The 16134-nt window shown below is 42.2% G+C and overlaps 1 protein-coding gene across 1 annotated transcript in view; it reads right to left on the bottom strand.

Annotated features, from left to right (window-relative positions):
- Positions 1-5940, bottom strand: part of NFKB1 (nuclear factor kappa B subunit 1) — a 162212-nt gene extending 156272 nt beyond the window's left edge. The window contains exon 1 of the mRNA XM_088453232.1: positions 5534-5940. The gene's annotated coding sequence lies outside the window, so the exon portion shown is untranslated. The remainder of the gene's footprint in view (positions 1-5533) is intronic.
- Between the last annotated feature and the right edge of the window lie 10194 nt (positions 5941-16134).

The raw sequence follows: 16134 nt of genomic DNA, 5'->3' as shown, positions 1-16134 counted from the left end.
GCTGTCCGGGTGGTTTATATATTTGATTAAGTTCTACATTAATCTCCTGGAGTGCCATCCTTTTATCTTGACATTTATTACCACTGTGAGAACGGCACCCGAAGTAGTTGATGAAGCTAAGTGGAGCTATTATGATTTGCTTTTATATATATTGTTTTTCTATAGCAACAACCCCAGTTCCTGAACCTATTTTTCCAGAAAAATATGCCTGGGTGAAGGATTACATGATTGCAGATTAATAGAGAATTAAGAATTTATCAGGGAATACCAAGGCCATTAAAACAGCCTCACACTACTACTTGTGGCCAATGGCACAAGAGTCAGACAACTCTGGCCTGCAGGGTATACTAACACATCTATGGACTCATCAATGCGAATTGAATAGCGCCGAGAAGGAGCTCCCGGAGCTATTCAATTCAGCGCGGTTTTGGAGAATGCCTGTTGTTGCGCCTTAAACAGGGTGTTTAGACGCGAGAACCGTCATTCTCCGACTTCAGTGCCTGGCGCGATGCTGTTTCCGCCACGCTAAGGGCATAAAACAGCATCACGTCAGTAGTTTTTGTCGGATTTCTGCCCGCACCCCAGGTGGGATGCAAGAAAAAATCCTTCAGTTGGGCTTAACAGTGCGCTGAATTGAATATCTCCGGGAGCTCCTTCTCTGCGCTATTCAATTCGCGTTGAATTGAGCAAGTAATAGGAGTACGTTTTGTTGGCTACAAAGTAACTACTTGTGTGTCTTGGATAAGAGGGAATGTAGATAAATTGCTCGTCAATGGGGATAGTTAGGAGGTAAAAGCTTTTTAGATTTTTGTTGTGTTTGACAGTCAGGCAGCAAAAGGGACTTGCCACAAATATTTTAAGAGGAAGGTCATAAAAGAATACATATAATGCTACATGTTTTAATTAAAATGTCATGGGGAATTTCACAAATATTCCAGATTTGCTGACATAGCAACATCTAACAAAACATCAAACATCCAGTGTCTGTCTTTGGTGATGGTTAGTCAATGTTTTCTTTGTCTTCTTAGGCATCTTTCATTATGAAACCTCTGCTATAAAAACATTTTATGACACTTATCACAGGTATATACTGAGCACTGCACAAAAAAATAAATGGAAACCACCTGACTATGTAAGGAGGTACTATGAAGCAGGGCTTTACGCCGCCCTGTGCTAGCCTAGTCCCCCAAACCCGTAACATTGTGATGTCACGCCTAGGGGACTGCTGGCACTAGGAAGTAGACAGCTCTATAGGCTGCAGGGTGCATGCCAAGAACATCCCCTGGACGATGCTCTGTAACAGTTCTGGTTGCAAAGTGCCGTTCCAACCACTTTGCAAACTAAATGCAGGTGTTGTGGGGCAGTGATGGTGCCAACCCCAGGACCCTACGCCCTGGGTGACAGCACCGTTCGCACACCACTATTTACGACCCTGCTATAAGGATTGTGCACAGCCACCTATTGACTATTGTGGAGCCAGGAATACCAATATAGGGACTGGGACATATGTTGGGGGACCTGTAATTTTTGAGGAGCAGTTTTGGGTTTCAGAGCAATTCAAGCCCACAGCTGGGATTCAATGAAACTGGTACAGTAGGCTAAAGCACCCATACATGAGCAGGATGTGAGCGTTTGTCATTTTTCAAATGAGAAGATCACTGCGTCAACCCTCCAATGATTTAAAGTTGTGATACTTAATATAGTTGTTAAATCTTATTTTTTATACAGGACAGCAAAAGTTTCAGTACTATCTACACCCTACAGCTGATGTCCTGATCTGCCACATATTAGACAATCACCACAGTCTAAAATGTTATATATTTTTTTGTTGTTGATGCATTTCTTTGCTTTATCCACAGCAAAGCATAATAAAACTTAGTAGTTAACATATAACATTTATTATTCCTTGCTCATGGAAGTGGGCTGCATATCAAAATTTGACAGGGGCCCATAATAGCTATAGGTTTTTTTTTTTTTATTTATAGCAAATACTATAGATAGATAGATAATAAAAACAAAGTGGAAAATAACGGACATATAACAATGGGAATACTGCCAAAAGATACATTAAAAAAAAAAATCTGTGCACATCATTTTAATGGATTATAGGTAATTAGAAATGGACAAATCTTCAACTAGCAGAAAATTTTACGCCAATCAAAATAGAAGGCACCAACATATGAAGACACATCCTGGTAGGCTGAGTACAAACAGAAGACAGTCTATTTAAGATAGGCAAAGAAAACATTGATTCTTCTCAGCACATCAGATGGTTAATAATGAATTGAGTGAAAAAAAAATACAATATCAATGTTTTTCCAAAAAGCTAAAAGGCAATTTCTCTGCAAATTCAGTAAAATACTGCAAGCAATTTTCTTGTAAAGGTAATGCCAGATTTAACCCAGGATGAAAATATGGTGATCCCAGTATTTTCTTTTATAATGGGAAACTTTTGTGCAGTTACTTAAATATACCCACTTTGATTTATTTATCATTTTAGAATTTACACTACCAACTTTTATTACGATTTTCAAGGACACTGCTGCAATACAGGTATACATGCAAATGGGATGTAGTTTGGAAGCCGACGGTCTAAATCCCAACCGCCGGATTCCAGACGTTCTAATCCTAAATCTAGACGCCTGTCATTAACCAGACGCCGGAAGACCGACGTGATGCCGGGCGCGGACAGCCACGGTGGGGGAGGGCTCCCGGGGGGGACTTAGGGTTAGGCACCCCCCGGGAGGTTAGGGTTAGGCTAGGGGAAGGGGGGGTTAGGGTTAGGCACCCCCGGGGGGAGGTTAGGGTAAGGCACCCCCCCGGGGGGACTTAGGTTTAGGCGGGGTGGAGGGGGGGGTTAGGTTTAGGCACTTGGGGGTGAGGTTAGGGTTAGGCACCCCTAAGGGAGGGTTAGGGTTAGGCGGGGGAATTAGGTTAGCGATACTTACCTTAGGGACAATCGGGATTTTCACCCTTGCCGGGCTGCCGCTGTCGGGATTTGAACCGCCGGACATGCGTCCGGTGGTAATACCTACTACACCCCTGCAAATGTAGACATGAAAACTTGCAATAATCATATCTCAGTGTTATTATAGTGCACACCTGTATACAGCCAGAGTCTTAACATCTTTAATAAAATGGTAAGCGAGCAGGACATTATGCAAGAAATGTAATAAACATAAAAATAAAAACAACAAAATTTTTTATATGGACATGGGGAGACTAGGGGGTATATTTACTAAAGTGAGAGTTTCCCCTGTACCCCTGTGGGCCAGTCGAACCCTTGTAGTAATACCCAGCAGTACAAGTAATCCATAAAAATATAAAGAGTAGTCAGAGTAATTCCCAGTAATATGTATGGCAGTAGCGTCCAGTATTAAACCTACCATAGAATTAATGACAGCAATGCCAGTATTGTGCATTAATATACAATAATTTTACCAGTGTAGTGCCCACTAATGTCTCTATTGCGTCCCTTCCTCACTGTAGACAGCAGCCCACACATGTAACACAACAATGTGACAATAAACAGTTTGTGTTTAATAGTAGAAAGAATGAATACAGTATGCCTTTACTTTACTGCTGCTGCATGTGTTCCACATTACCTGGCAGTTACTTGATGTGAGTGATGTACTACTGGATTATAATGGTCAACACCTGCGTTCTGTGAATCCACACTGTCATGTCAAGTGACTTGGAGACTCATTGTCACCAGGTCATAAATTTACAGTTGGCTCTCAACACATCTAGGGGGTATATTTACTAAAGTAGAGTTTTTAGAAATGGAGATGTTGCCATAGCAACCAATCAGATTCTAGCTATTATCTTCTAGAAGGTGCTAGTTAAATGCTAAGTAGAATCTGATTTGTTGCTATGGGCAACATCTCCACTTGTAAAAACTCTCACTTTAGTAAATAAACCACTAAATCGCACATCACCATATACAGTAAGTCAAGTGGTGCAGAAATACAAGATAAGAACTACATTACACAAACAGAAAAAATAGAAGTGGTGCACTGCTGGGCATTCTAACAAAACAGGTCAATGTTATAAAAAATATGAAATAAAAGTCTAACATTAATCATTAAAATAAAGCAGTGTGAAAGACAATCCCAGACAAATGACACCTATATAAATATTACAATGTCACTCAATGATATTCATCAAGTTGGCTCTCATTTAGACATAGTTCTGCTTTTTGTGTATTAATTATAAGTCATGTCCTAAAATGACTTAGTTATTCAAAGATGAACATTTTCTGAAGTTCTTGAAAGGCAGTAAAGTGAGTGGTCCAGGGAGGTGAGAGAGGAAGTTAGCGGATGTGATGCTGGAAAGAAAGTGTGTCTTAGCCTGAGGCTTGTGTGCAGGGCAGTACAAGGTAAGGGCTCTCAGCATAAGGCAGGATGCTGGAAAGAAAGTGTGCCTTAGCCTGCGGCTTGCGTGCAGGGCAGTACAAGGTAAGGGCTCTCAGCAATAAGGCAGGATGCTGGAAAGAAAGTGTGCCTTAGCCTGCGGCTTGCGTGCAGGGCAGTACAAGGTAAGGGCTCTCAGCAATAAGGCAGGATGCTGGAAAGAAAGTGTGCCTTAGCCTGCGGCTTGCGTGCAGGGCAGTACAAGGTAAGGGCTCTCAGCAATAAGGCAGGATGCTGGAAAGAAAGTGTGCCTTAGCCTGCGGCTTGCGTGCAGGGCAGTACAAGGTAAGGGCTCTCAGCAATAAGGCAGGATGCTGGAAAGAAAGTGTGCCTTAGCCTGCGGCTTGCGTGCAGGGCAGTACAAGGTAAGGGCTCTCAGCAATAAGGCAGGACAGCAGAGATTGGTAAATAAACCGCAAACACTGTGTGAACATAGAGAACTTCAGTATATACTCTCTTGTTGCTATATATTAGTACAGCAATTGTCACATCTGAATTGTTATATCAGACTCCCTTAAATTTCTAATGATTTTAAAAGCGCACCTGAAGGCATAAAAGAGTCTAGAAACACGTCAATATCCTATTTTCTACAATGTAGGATAATGTTAGCATTGTATACAAATGAAAGCAGTAAAAAACAAGAACTCTTTAAAAATGTTCTATTCCAGCTCAATGTCAATTAGTCCATAAACGTGTTCTCAAGTACAGTACCAAACAAAGGCTTACACTAAAATAAGAAATGACCATTGGTTCCCAGACTCGGTCCTCAGGACCCCAAACTCTTCACGTTTTCCAGGTCACTTAGCAGTATTATCAACTGTTACATTTTAAAAATCCACATGTGACCTGGAAAACATGAACCGCTTGGGGTCCTAGACACAACCTGTACAAGTAGCCTGGACTGGGCAAGTGCTGCCCTATGCCCCACGACGCATCATCTGTTCCTTGTCATTACTACTGGTGTAGTAGTAATCTTTGTGGTGTACAAAGATGCAGGCTAGGAGTACCTCTCTGACATATCAAAGGGTGAGGCTGGGAAATTCAATTCAGAGCTATACTACGTATATATGATCAGTCAGCAGTGACAGACATGTAACCCAGCAGCTGGGGATGTACTGTACCTGTAATTGTGTCACTTGCTGCTGCTGCTGCCGGTGGGATCTGCCTTCCTCTCCCCCTGTTCGGTGTAACCATCCACACCAGGCTGTAAGGTGACAGTGACAATCAACAATCCAATAACCGCAGTGATACAGGTGCCCTCTCCCTCTAACACCACTGATTCCTAGTTGTCCATTGCAGCCAGTGCAAGGAAACAGGAAGTGCGACTTCAGCTTGTTGCCAGCTCTTGTCTTGTCCTCGGCTCTCTTTCAGTTTCCTTGTTCCCCTCTGCGGTCTGGGCGGTCCTGATCGCATCACAGAGCCTTTCTCCTCCCTCTCGCTTGGCTGGAGGTGTGTAGTGGCTTCTGCTGCTGTGCTCTGTGAAGAAGTAGCTGTTGTTCTCACTTCCTGGCTGGAAATTCCCACTTACTGTTACTGCGATGAGAAGGAGGCCTGAAAATGTACTTTACATTTATTATATCTGTAATACTGCTAGATTATATGAGGAAACGTCATGGGGATTTTGTATACTGTGGATAAACAGTGACACTTTTGTTGTCTGAAAGGAGGTACTTTTATAAGGCAGCCTAGATAATTTTTACAGATATGATTACTATTGTAAAGGAATGTTTGACTAGAACATGTATATCACAACATTCAGAGAAATAGGTTGGATACAAATATAGGTTTTCCTCATTGGTTTTGATACATGTCTTAAGGGATGTAGAGCCTGATTCAGAGGCGCTCGCTGTTTGCCGAGCGCTCGCTCTGAATCAGGGCGTTTTTTTTGTTTCGGCCTCCAGGCCGCTCGCAAAACTGTGGGTGACCACCCACAGATAGTGCGAGCAGCCTGGTGATGGTCGCGATTATCCCGACCATTGGGCTTGCGTAGAGACCCTGCGTGAGGGTCTCAGCTCCCGCAAGCCCAAGTGGACTTCCCGCTCTAATCACGAGTGATGTCAGTAGGGCCCGCCCACAAATGCCAGGCGTTCCTAAGGGAACGACTGCGTTTGTGCAGCCACCCCCCCTCCCCGCCTACAAAACGGGGCGAGCTGTCAACATCGACAGCCGCCCCGTCTTGTAGTGAGCCTCTGAGCGACGGAGCTGCCGCCGCTCACTAAAGTTCGCGCATGCCCACGCCGGAGGCGGTGCATGCGCAGTGGGGGAACATCGACCTGCTTGCGAGCGGTGTGTGCTCGCGAGCGGGTCCGAATCATGCCCGTAGTTATGAAGCCGACGGTCGAAATGGCGACCGCAGGCTTCCCGACTGTCTAATCCCGGCAGGGGTCTAATGATAGGCGTCGAAATCTTGACGCCTATCATTATCCCTATGGCGGGAGCCCGACGCCCAGCATACCGAACGAAGGTAAGCCGGGCAGCGGTCCGCGGACAGCCGCACATTGGGTTAGGGGCTCCCGGGGGGACTTAGGGTTAGGCACCCCCCCGGGAAGGGTTTGGGTCAGGCTAAGGGAAGGGGGGGTTAGGGTTAGGCACCCCGGGGGAGGTTAGTGTTAGGCTGCGGGGGGGGTTTAGGTTTAGGCACTCACAGGGGGGAGGTTAGGGTTAGGCACCCCTAAAGGAGGGTTAGGGGGGAGGAGAGGGTTAGAAATAGTTAATTTACTTATCTTGTCGGGATCTTCACTGCTGGTCTTCCGGCGTCGTGATTTGAACCGCTGGACCTAAGTCATACTGATCCCTGTCTTAATATCATTTGTGTCATATTAAGGAGTTCATTTATTCAACAGTGACAAACCCTGTTTCACCAAGCAAAATAGGGCTTTTCACTGCTTCTTGTGTTCATTAAGGGGCAGGGGCGTCTTTATAATGGGAGCAAGGTGTGCGGTACACATGGGTCCATGGGGCCCATACCGCACACCCTGTCAGGGCTGCGGACAGCCGGGCCCAGGTATAGGGAGGGGGCATGTCCAACTGGGGAGGTGTGGACAGACCCTGTCATTACAACATAAACCCAAAAAACAAATATGTTCACGGCCGCATAGGGGGCGCAGGTGTCCGGGGGTGGGTGTGCATTCGCTCCCCCTCCCGCTTATAACACTGAATTACGTTCCAAACACAGAACTCCCATTTCTATTATCAACACTGTTATCATAAACCCTTTGTCTAAGGATCACTTTTGATTCTGCTTTCTCAGGTGGCAGGAACTCTGGCTGTCCCAGGCCCTGCTTGTATTTTCCCCTATTTAATCTTAATTAATGTATAATCATCAACAGTATGACCACGTATTCAGTGTTTCTGTATATTAACTCCAGTTGTTTTACTATCATTTCTGTGGACCTGACTCATAGGTGTATGGAAATCCTGCAGTGACTGCGATTCCATATGCAGCGGCTTTACGAAAATATACTAATGACACAGCTGCTAGGATTTGTAGAGACCCCCACCGGCTGCGTCTCTGATTCACAAACAATTGCTTAACTCCGCAAGCATCTGCATTATGTCCAGCTCTGAATCAGGCCCTACGTCCCTATGTAGTAATAATTGTATCAGTGTCGCGATTATGAACAATTCTCATTGTGGCGGCAATAATCATTGGAGGAGTTTTCTGTATTTTTGAACGACCCCTCACCTGACACTGCGCTTGTGTGCAGTGTATGTCTCCACAAAATGTCGGTAGAGGACAGAGGTTCAGGGAGAGGGATCGCAAGATCTCTCTAGTTTGAAAATGCCTCCATGAACATAAAGCTTCGGATGACAGAAACTTCGGGACCAAGCTCCGAAAAGCAATGCTTTTTAGAGCTTAGTACATAGGGGTCAGACTACAGTCATCTTTAAGAATAATGGGGATTGCTGTGTGAAGTGCTTTATCCTTTTGTAGAAGATTTCTATGATTTCTCTTTTATTACACTATTGTTACATACTGTAGGTGGGATACCTAAAATCATACATAAACTACCCGGTGCAGGTTTAAAAATATATTGGATCATGTAGTCCCTGCTACCATTTGACATCACCATCCAGTGAGTCCTTCCATTCTGGATATGGAGCTCACGGGCCTGTATTAAGTTCTCCACGATGTGCGGCTGCAATGTACAGCTGCACACATTGCGTAGAATTTTGTACCCAACATGGCCATTTTTACTGCACACTTCTATATAGTGTGAAGCAAAATTGGCAATATTGATGGCCATGAAATAGCGCCATTCCGACAGGCCAACTCCCAATATTCAATTCGCTCCCATTGATTGTTTCCAGAATATAAGGGATCCTAATACTGAAGTGTTTCTAGTACTGAATGCAGAAGTGATGATATGATCTCTCACTGATCATAACTGCTGAGGTCATAACTTCCTTATTATATAGATAAGCACTACTGTTATAAATGATATGGCTATATAAAATCACAGAGGCATTCTGTGACAATTTTAAGTTTATAGAACTGCAAGTTTACTTCTAATGTCCATATAATTAGTACTGTTATGTTTTGTTTTACTGTACACAAGATTTATGATACTATGGGCCTGATTCAGAGCCGGACGCAATTAGCGCTCGCTCGTCCAGAAAATAGGGGTGGCTATTCAAATGAACCGTTCGCTGTTTGCGGTCTGTTCACGCCTCTAGGTCTGAACGAGCGAACAAAACTTGCGGTCGTTTTTTGGGAAACTACGCCCCCTGGCCGCTCGCATCCTACGTCATGTCCGCTATTTATTAGATTAATCGAGTACATCGACCAGGGTATGAGTTGCTCGCTATTCTTGTGGTTGGTTTTTGCTACCACAATTTTGCGAGCAGTTCTGGCTATAAAATAACCGAGTGACGTGGTCAATGACGCTGCTGTTTTAATTATGCACACCCATAAAACGCCCGTTTTGACCTTTAAGCACGCCTGCGATCGGATCTCCACTCCCCGTTTTCAAGCACCTTCCCCTGTTACCACCCACATATGCCTCTTTCTGTCACTCAAATTATCAGGCATTCGCTATTTTGCGAGCACATGAATTTCGACCGCACTGACTGGTTTGCGCATGCGTATAACGATACGTACGCATGCGCAGTTGGGCAAACATCGCTCGGAGCGAACGAGCGGCCACTTACGAGCAGCTCTGAATCAGGCCCTATGTTTGCTGAGACACTAATTTATTAGTTTGTCCACTATGGGGAATAAAACATACACTGGTTAATTAAAACCATATCTATATGGAAGAAAATACACATTACTAATGCAACGGACAAGCTACAAATATTAGTCTTTAAATCCTGTAAATTTACTGAAGGTCAATTTTAATCATTTTTGATTGATTTAAAATTGATCAATATTGATGTTTTGTTTCTGGTCACACATTTACTAACACAATGTTTTTTTTTAAGTATTAGTAAATGTATGATTTAGCCTCAGAAACACAACATTGATGTTGATTGATTTTGATCTATTTTAAATCGATCAAAATCAATTAAAATCAACCTTTAGTAAATATACCCCATTGTGAAAAAAATTAAAATCACTGAACTATGTGAAAGATGTTTTAACTTTATAATTTTCATATTTAAAAACAGTAAAGATTAGTTAAAGAGGTAACGTTGGAATGTGTGACTAACTTGAGCAATGAACAGTTAAACAGAACACATGAAGGCAAATAAATGGAATTGATCTGAATTATTACATACAGTTACTTGCTTCAGCACATAAAATCTGACCACTCTGTGTGGCACAGGCAGCTGAACCTTTCACTTACTCCTCTTAAAATCTGAGAGGTTGGCAACAAAACAGAAGGTAGGGAGCTATAGCAGAGCTGGATTAAAGGGCTTTTTTTAACAGAAGGTATGCACCTGAACACAATTCCTGACAGACTATTGAAAAACCAACGTAATCAGGAACGGCGTTGCGGAACCGCCTATCAGCAAAGCCGGATTAACCACCGTGCGACTATCAGATGGCCGGGGGTGTACATGTATCAGTGTTCTCCCCATGCTGTTTTCTGTTTGGCTACAGAGGCCAGTGTTCCACAGCAGGGATCGGCGAGGGTGACCGGGAATGCGGCGGGGGAAAGTGCCGGGCGGTAGACTGTTTCTGCCAGGCGATGCGCCCACAGAAAACAGCCTGGGGAGAATACTGATACATGTATATTTATGTGCTTTTATATTTAACTTTTATATATAAATGTTAAATAAATGTATGCAGGCTAATATAAAGCCCCATGTGAATCAATTTTTGGCAGGTTTAACAGGCTTTACACGATGCTGCAGGGACTTATGGGAAAATTTCCCTCTGTCCCTGCAATTTTCGGGCAAGTTAATGCATTTTCTTCATATAACACCATTCTGAGATGTTGGTATATAAAGTAAGGATTTTTCAAGTAATTTAACATTTTTTGCTTTGCTGAATAGCAAAAAGCGTTAAAGTACTGTAGAGATCAATGTCTGATCCCTACAGTGCGATACTTTGTGAGATGGGAATTAATGGAGAAGATAATTGCGTTATCTTCTCCATTATCCCATTGCTGAATAGGAGAGTTACATAAAAAAAAAATTGGCAATTATGATTTCTGCATTTTTTTATGTTTAAAAGTAATTGCTGAATAGACCCCTATATATGGTGTGTGCCCGGGTGGCTCTGCTCCAGTGCCACTGGCTGCAGGGTGCCATTCCAGGCACCCTGCAAGCCAAATGCAGGTGCTGTGGGGCAGCGACAATGCCGCCCCCTGGGCAATGGCATCGCTTGCACATCCCTAGTTTTAAGACCCTGTATTAAAATTTTATTTCTAGTTTTTTTCATATAATTTATCAATTTTAGGGAGACAGTGGGGTTGATATTGTAGGGGGTGTACACATCCACATGGCACCGACCACACCCACACTGCGCTGGGCACAGGTTGTAAATATTTAGTTTTTATATTTTGAATCTTGATTTTCCAGCACTGGAGGCAGAAACTAATATCAAGCTTAGCGCCATTAGCAATTTTTTAAAGGTTCTTTTTTCTGTTTTATAGCAGTTATTTTTGTCTACTCATACTGATGCTAATTTTATGTGATGTAAATGTCAATTTAAATAATCTATAATCTGCAACAATAGTTTTTTTTAATGTGGTGTATATCAATCATTTATGGATTAGATTACAGTGATGATCTTTCTTCAGTACAGAAAATCAACATACCTAAAAGTAAAACCCATCATATACTCATAAGTAGAAATAGAAATGAGAACGTAATGAGAAAGTAAGAGTAAAAAAGGAAGTTGTCGAAATAACATGCAGGTTTACCAAACAATTCTCACTGTGACATTTACTAGTTTTCTCGTGTTAGTTTTTCTCATTTTGTTGGAAACTACATAATGTAGACATAGAAAGCTAAATACAATAAAAAAACAAAGTAATATTTAAAATTGCCTTTGTATCAGGATTTCACTGTATGATTAGTTATATTTGTGACAAGAACAATTCTGCAATATGAATATGTATTAATCTAAAACTGCCAATGAAAAATGTCATCTTATTATGACTTCTATAACTTTGTAGTAACATTTTGGTTTGAATAGAGATAAAGAAAACAATAGGAAAAAATAAACAGTAACAAAGATATGGAAAATGGTACGGTCATAAGGGGAAATGGGGAGTAACATGGAAGGGCTAATACTGAGATGTACAGAATTAGCTTCTAAATTGCATGCACAGCTGGTTGTATTGCAAAATGCTTGCAAGATAGAGTGAACAGTTGTATATGCGCCTTGTTAACGGCACAGTGTGCAGCCTCACAAGATACAGGGGCGTATTTATAATGGGTGCACACCCTGCACCCATATTATAATTACCAATCTGGAGTCCAACATCAGTGCTGGTGTCAGCTCTGTAAAAAATGCCTGGAAAATGGCCGCCACGGCCATTTTGCGCATGTGCAGTATGGAAAACACTGGTGACCTGCGCGCGCTTTAGCCTCTGGGAACAGACTAGCTGCTGGCCGCCGGAGAGAGAGGAGGGGGCCCGTGTGCAATTAATGCTGAGAAGATCGCAATTAATGCTAAATATACAGTACACAATTCATACACCATAAAGTATGTCCAGACAGTTTTACCTATAGCTGATAGTGTCACAGTTTCAAAGGAAATTAAATCAAAATGCAAATATAAATTAAAGTTTTTATTACATACAAATCAATCAGTGGCGTCCCTCCCTGTGACGACACCCTGTGCTTGCAGCATTGTAGTGTGCACGGCGAAGCAGCGTGGCGGCAGAAAGGGGTGTGGCCTCATTGGTAGCGGCCTGGCCTCACAGGCCAAAACCCTGTTTTAGTCACTTCGGGGGTCCTGGAGATGCGGACTGCCCCCCGGGGACCAGTCTGTGAGTAGTGCTGGCACCCTCACTGTGTCAGAAGCAGAGTCGGCACTTTGGTGTCACCCCTCGGCCCAGAAAATAGGTTGCATGCATATTCTTACATGCAAGTTTGGCCAAATCTGGAGAGGCAGGACAAGGAATCCTAAGTGTGTGTTCTTAGGCATTTTTGCTGGTGGCGAATCTTTTGGAGAGCCAGTGTTTAGGTCTCTTGAGGTCAATCATAGTGGCTTGTGTTGCCTTGTCTAGTGTTGCTGTGAATGTACTGTACTATTGTAGAGAGAGACTGAAACAAATACTCTTAGTGCAGTACAAGACAGAAATAGGAGAGAAGAGTGTTCCAAGTGAGGCTGAAAAAAGTTTAGTCTCAAGGAAATGTAGGTGTCAGGTTTGGTGCAGATTTGAAGTTTAGCTAGAAGGAAAGGAGGTTGTGGTCAAAGAGTGGATAGGCCAAGTTAGAGAAGCTCTAGATGGCACATAGACAGGATAAGATGTGGTCCAGGGATTGTCCATCACTGTAGTTGGGAGAAGGTGTCCACTGGGAGTGATGGGCAGATATGGTGAAACTTCTCTCTCTATATAAATACTGTTCATGAACAGCCTCATTAAATCCTTTTCAATTTTCTAAGTATAGAGAAAAATATAGATTTCTCTAGTTAAATTTCTGATGAAAAGCTTTTTTCAGTTTATTAAATAGACCCCTTAAAGTTTTAGATATTTATGAAGTAAGTAATTTAGACTTAGAGCATTGGTGTTGACCATTAACTTTTTAATAACTTGTATGTAGGAGAGACTTGGATACGTAGATTGATTTTTGAAAAGTTTGCCTGGTGATTTTCACATCCATCTTCCCACGCAACAAGGTTTGAGAACCCCCTTAATTCCAATTTAGGGTTTCACCTGTGGCACCTCTGCTACCAGTACTTTGATGTGTATGAAATGGCCAAGACTCACGCCCACAATACAGCTGGTTGGGGTCTTATGTATAGATAACAGCTGACAGTTTACAACCAGCATATGTTATACATTAGAAATGGGGTGTGTGGGATTGTAATGCGTCCTATTTGATTATCTCAGCTCATCCAAGTACATAAAGTCCATTGCAATCTAACTGATTGTAAACTATGCAGAGGTGTGGGCTTTTGAGAATTATGTGACAGGAATCAACATGCTACAATAAATAAGCTATTTTTATAAAATGAATGGGACTAAAATCCCCGCCCACAAATGTTAGATCTTTTAAATACTGATGACAAAATAGACACATAGAAACTGTCTTTTTTTTTTTTTTCTACCTTACTACATTTATCTTTCTATACAAATTAATGCTGGTTGAGTATCATGCAATTCTGTGGTGGGTAGCAAGAACATTTTTTTTTTTACATGCCATGTGAAATTGCCGTCTTGTTTGTATATAGAACGAAATAGAAAATTAAACTCAGATTTTTCTAATACATTTTTATTATTTTGTAATTGTAATATATTTTAGTGATAGAACCTAATATTTGCAGAAGTGGAATAGCTGTCTTGTAGCGGTATGATTCTAATTCAGAAATATTTTCCCTTTAATAGAGAAAACATTTGCAATTTTAACATTAGATCATGAATCATTCTTATTTAATCTCAGTAATAAAAATATTATTCATCAAATTGTTCTACATCTATGTAGCTGTGAATTGGCCAAGATTTGTAAACATGTCCTGGCCAGTTTCTGAACCTCTTCATAAAATAGAGTCATTTCTAAATACCTACACACCCATGCAAATGTCTCCCTTTCTCTTGCCTAAAATAGTATACTAAAATAGTTAAAATCAGGTGTTTATTCAAGTGATCGAAACATTATGTCAAATTAGTTTTATTAAAACTCATGAAATAATGTGCAATAGCCCACACCATTCATCAGTAACACTTCAATTGTATGTACAAGTCAATGTATAATACTATTATTATTATTATTATTATTATTAATAAAAAAAAATAATAATTATACAGGAGGGTCTAACTTTTTCTCCATTCATCTTTGCAGGAGCGGTTTCAGTTTGGCTATGTGTCATCCTTGCGACGGTATCCAATTAGCCCCGAACATTGTTTCAGCGCTAATGGATCCCCTGGGGCTATCCAATTAGCTCCGAAGTGCAGCCCAAGTACCTCATGTGTCCCCCCCCAAAAAATCCACAAAAGTGCAGTTTTTTTCGCCGATCCAAAGGCGAAAACACAAAGGTCCATGAACTTATCACGTATCCTATGTGTTTTACTTTTCGCCCCAAAATATCTTATTATTTAGTCTGGAAAAATAGGATATGGACGAAAAAAACATTGGCGAAAACGGGGATTATCGGTAAAAAATCCCCCTTTTTCGCCCCCGAAAAATTATCGGGGCTAATTGGATATCCGTGTTAGTCTTTAACAGTGGTAGTGCTTATTTTCTAGATAAATAGGTACTAGTGTTTACCTAAAATTACATGTTGATACAAGATTTATAGCAGCTTCCATACTGTGTTCAGGTTTTCAGATGCTAACTTTGTTAATTTCCAAAATGATTTCACTGATTTCCTGAAAATACCACTGGGTAGAGGTACTCAAGATACAATGCAAGCTATTTGTGTTTGGTATCCTAATGAAACCTGTGACTTAAGTTCATCCCTGACGCCCGGAGGAAAGTTATAATTTGGTGCCCCCCCCCCCCCTCCCCGTCACAGCCGCTGACACTGTAATGTAGCAATTCACATGCAGACAAAGGCAGCAGCTGATGGTCTGACATGGAGCTCTCCACTAGTGTATGGTGGCTTCTCAGGTGTCGGGAAGGGGTGCCACGTATTGGGCGGTACACTCCGGGGACATAGTTACAGCCCTAAGTAGGGTGAATATGTTGTGGACAATGGAGGAGGTGCCCCTTCAGAGCTGCAGCCCAGCGGCAGGCGCCTCCATTTTCTCCCATGGCTCTGCCCCTGAATGAAACCATAATGCCTCTTTTAATAGTGAGAAAAGCTATTATTTGACATTTATAGGCTTATGTAGTGTTGGACACATTTGCACCCCAACTGTACACATTAGGCAGTGTATGGGTTTAGGTTTAGGGACCTCCTGGGGTGGGTTAGGGTTAGGCACCGACCGGGGAAGGTTAGGCTGCGGGGAGGGGGGGTTAGGGTTAGGCACCACCGGGGGGGAGGTTGGACGAGGGTTAGGCTACTTAACGGCCCCTGTCAGGTTCCTGAGCATTGGGATGCTGCTGTCAGTCTTATGACCGCCAGTATCCCGACCGCCGGTCAGTCGTATGTATTCCATTAGGAGAGTTGGACTTTTCAACACAAGTAAACAGTAACAAGTTTGCCAGATTTGCTATG

Source organism: Taudactylus pleione, unplaced genomic scaffold (assembly GCF_031769625.1).
Source record: "Taudactylus pleione unplaced genomic scaffold, aTauple2 ptg000573l, whole genome shotgun sequence".
In the NCBI taxonomy this organism is placed as follows: Eukaryota; Metazoa; Chordata; class Amphibia; order Anura; family Myobatrachidae; genus Taudactylus; species Taudactylus pleione.
Note: the sequence above shows the minus strand (reverse complement) of the source record. Positions and strands in the feature narration are given on the sequence as shown.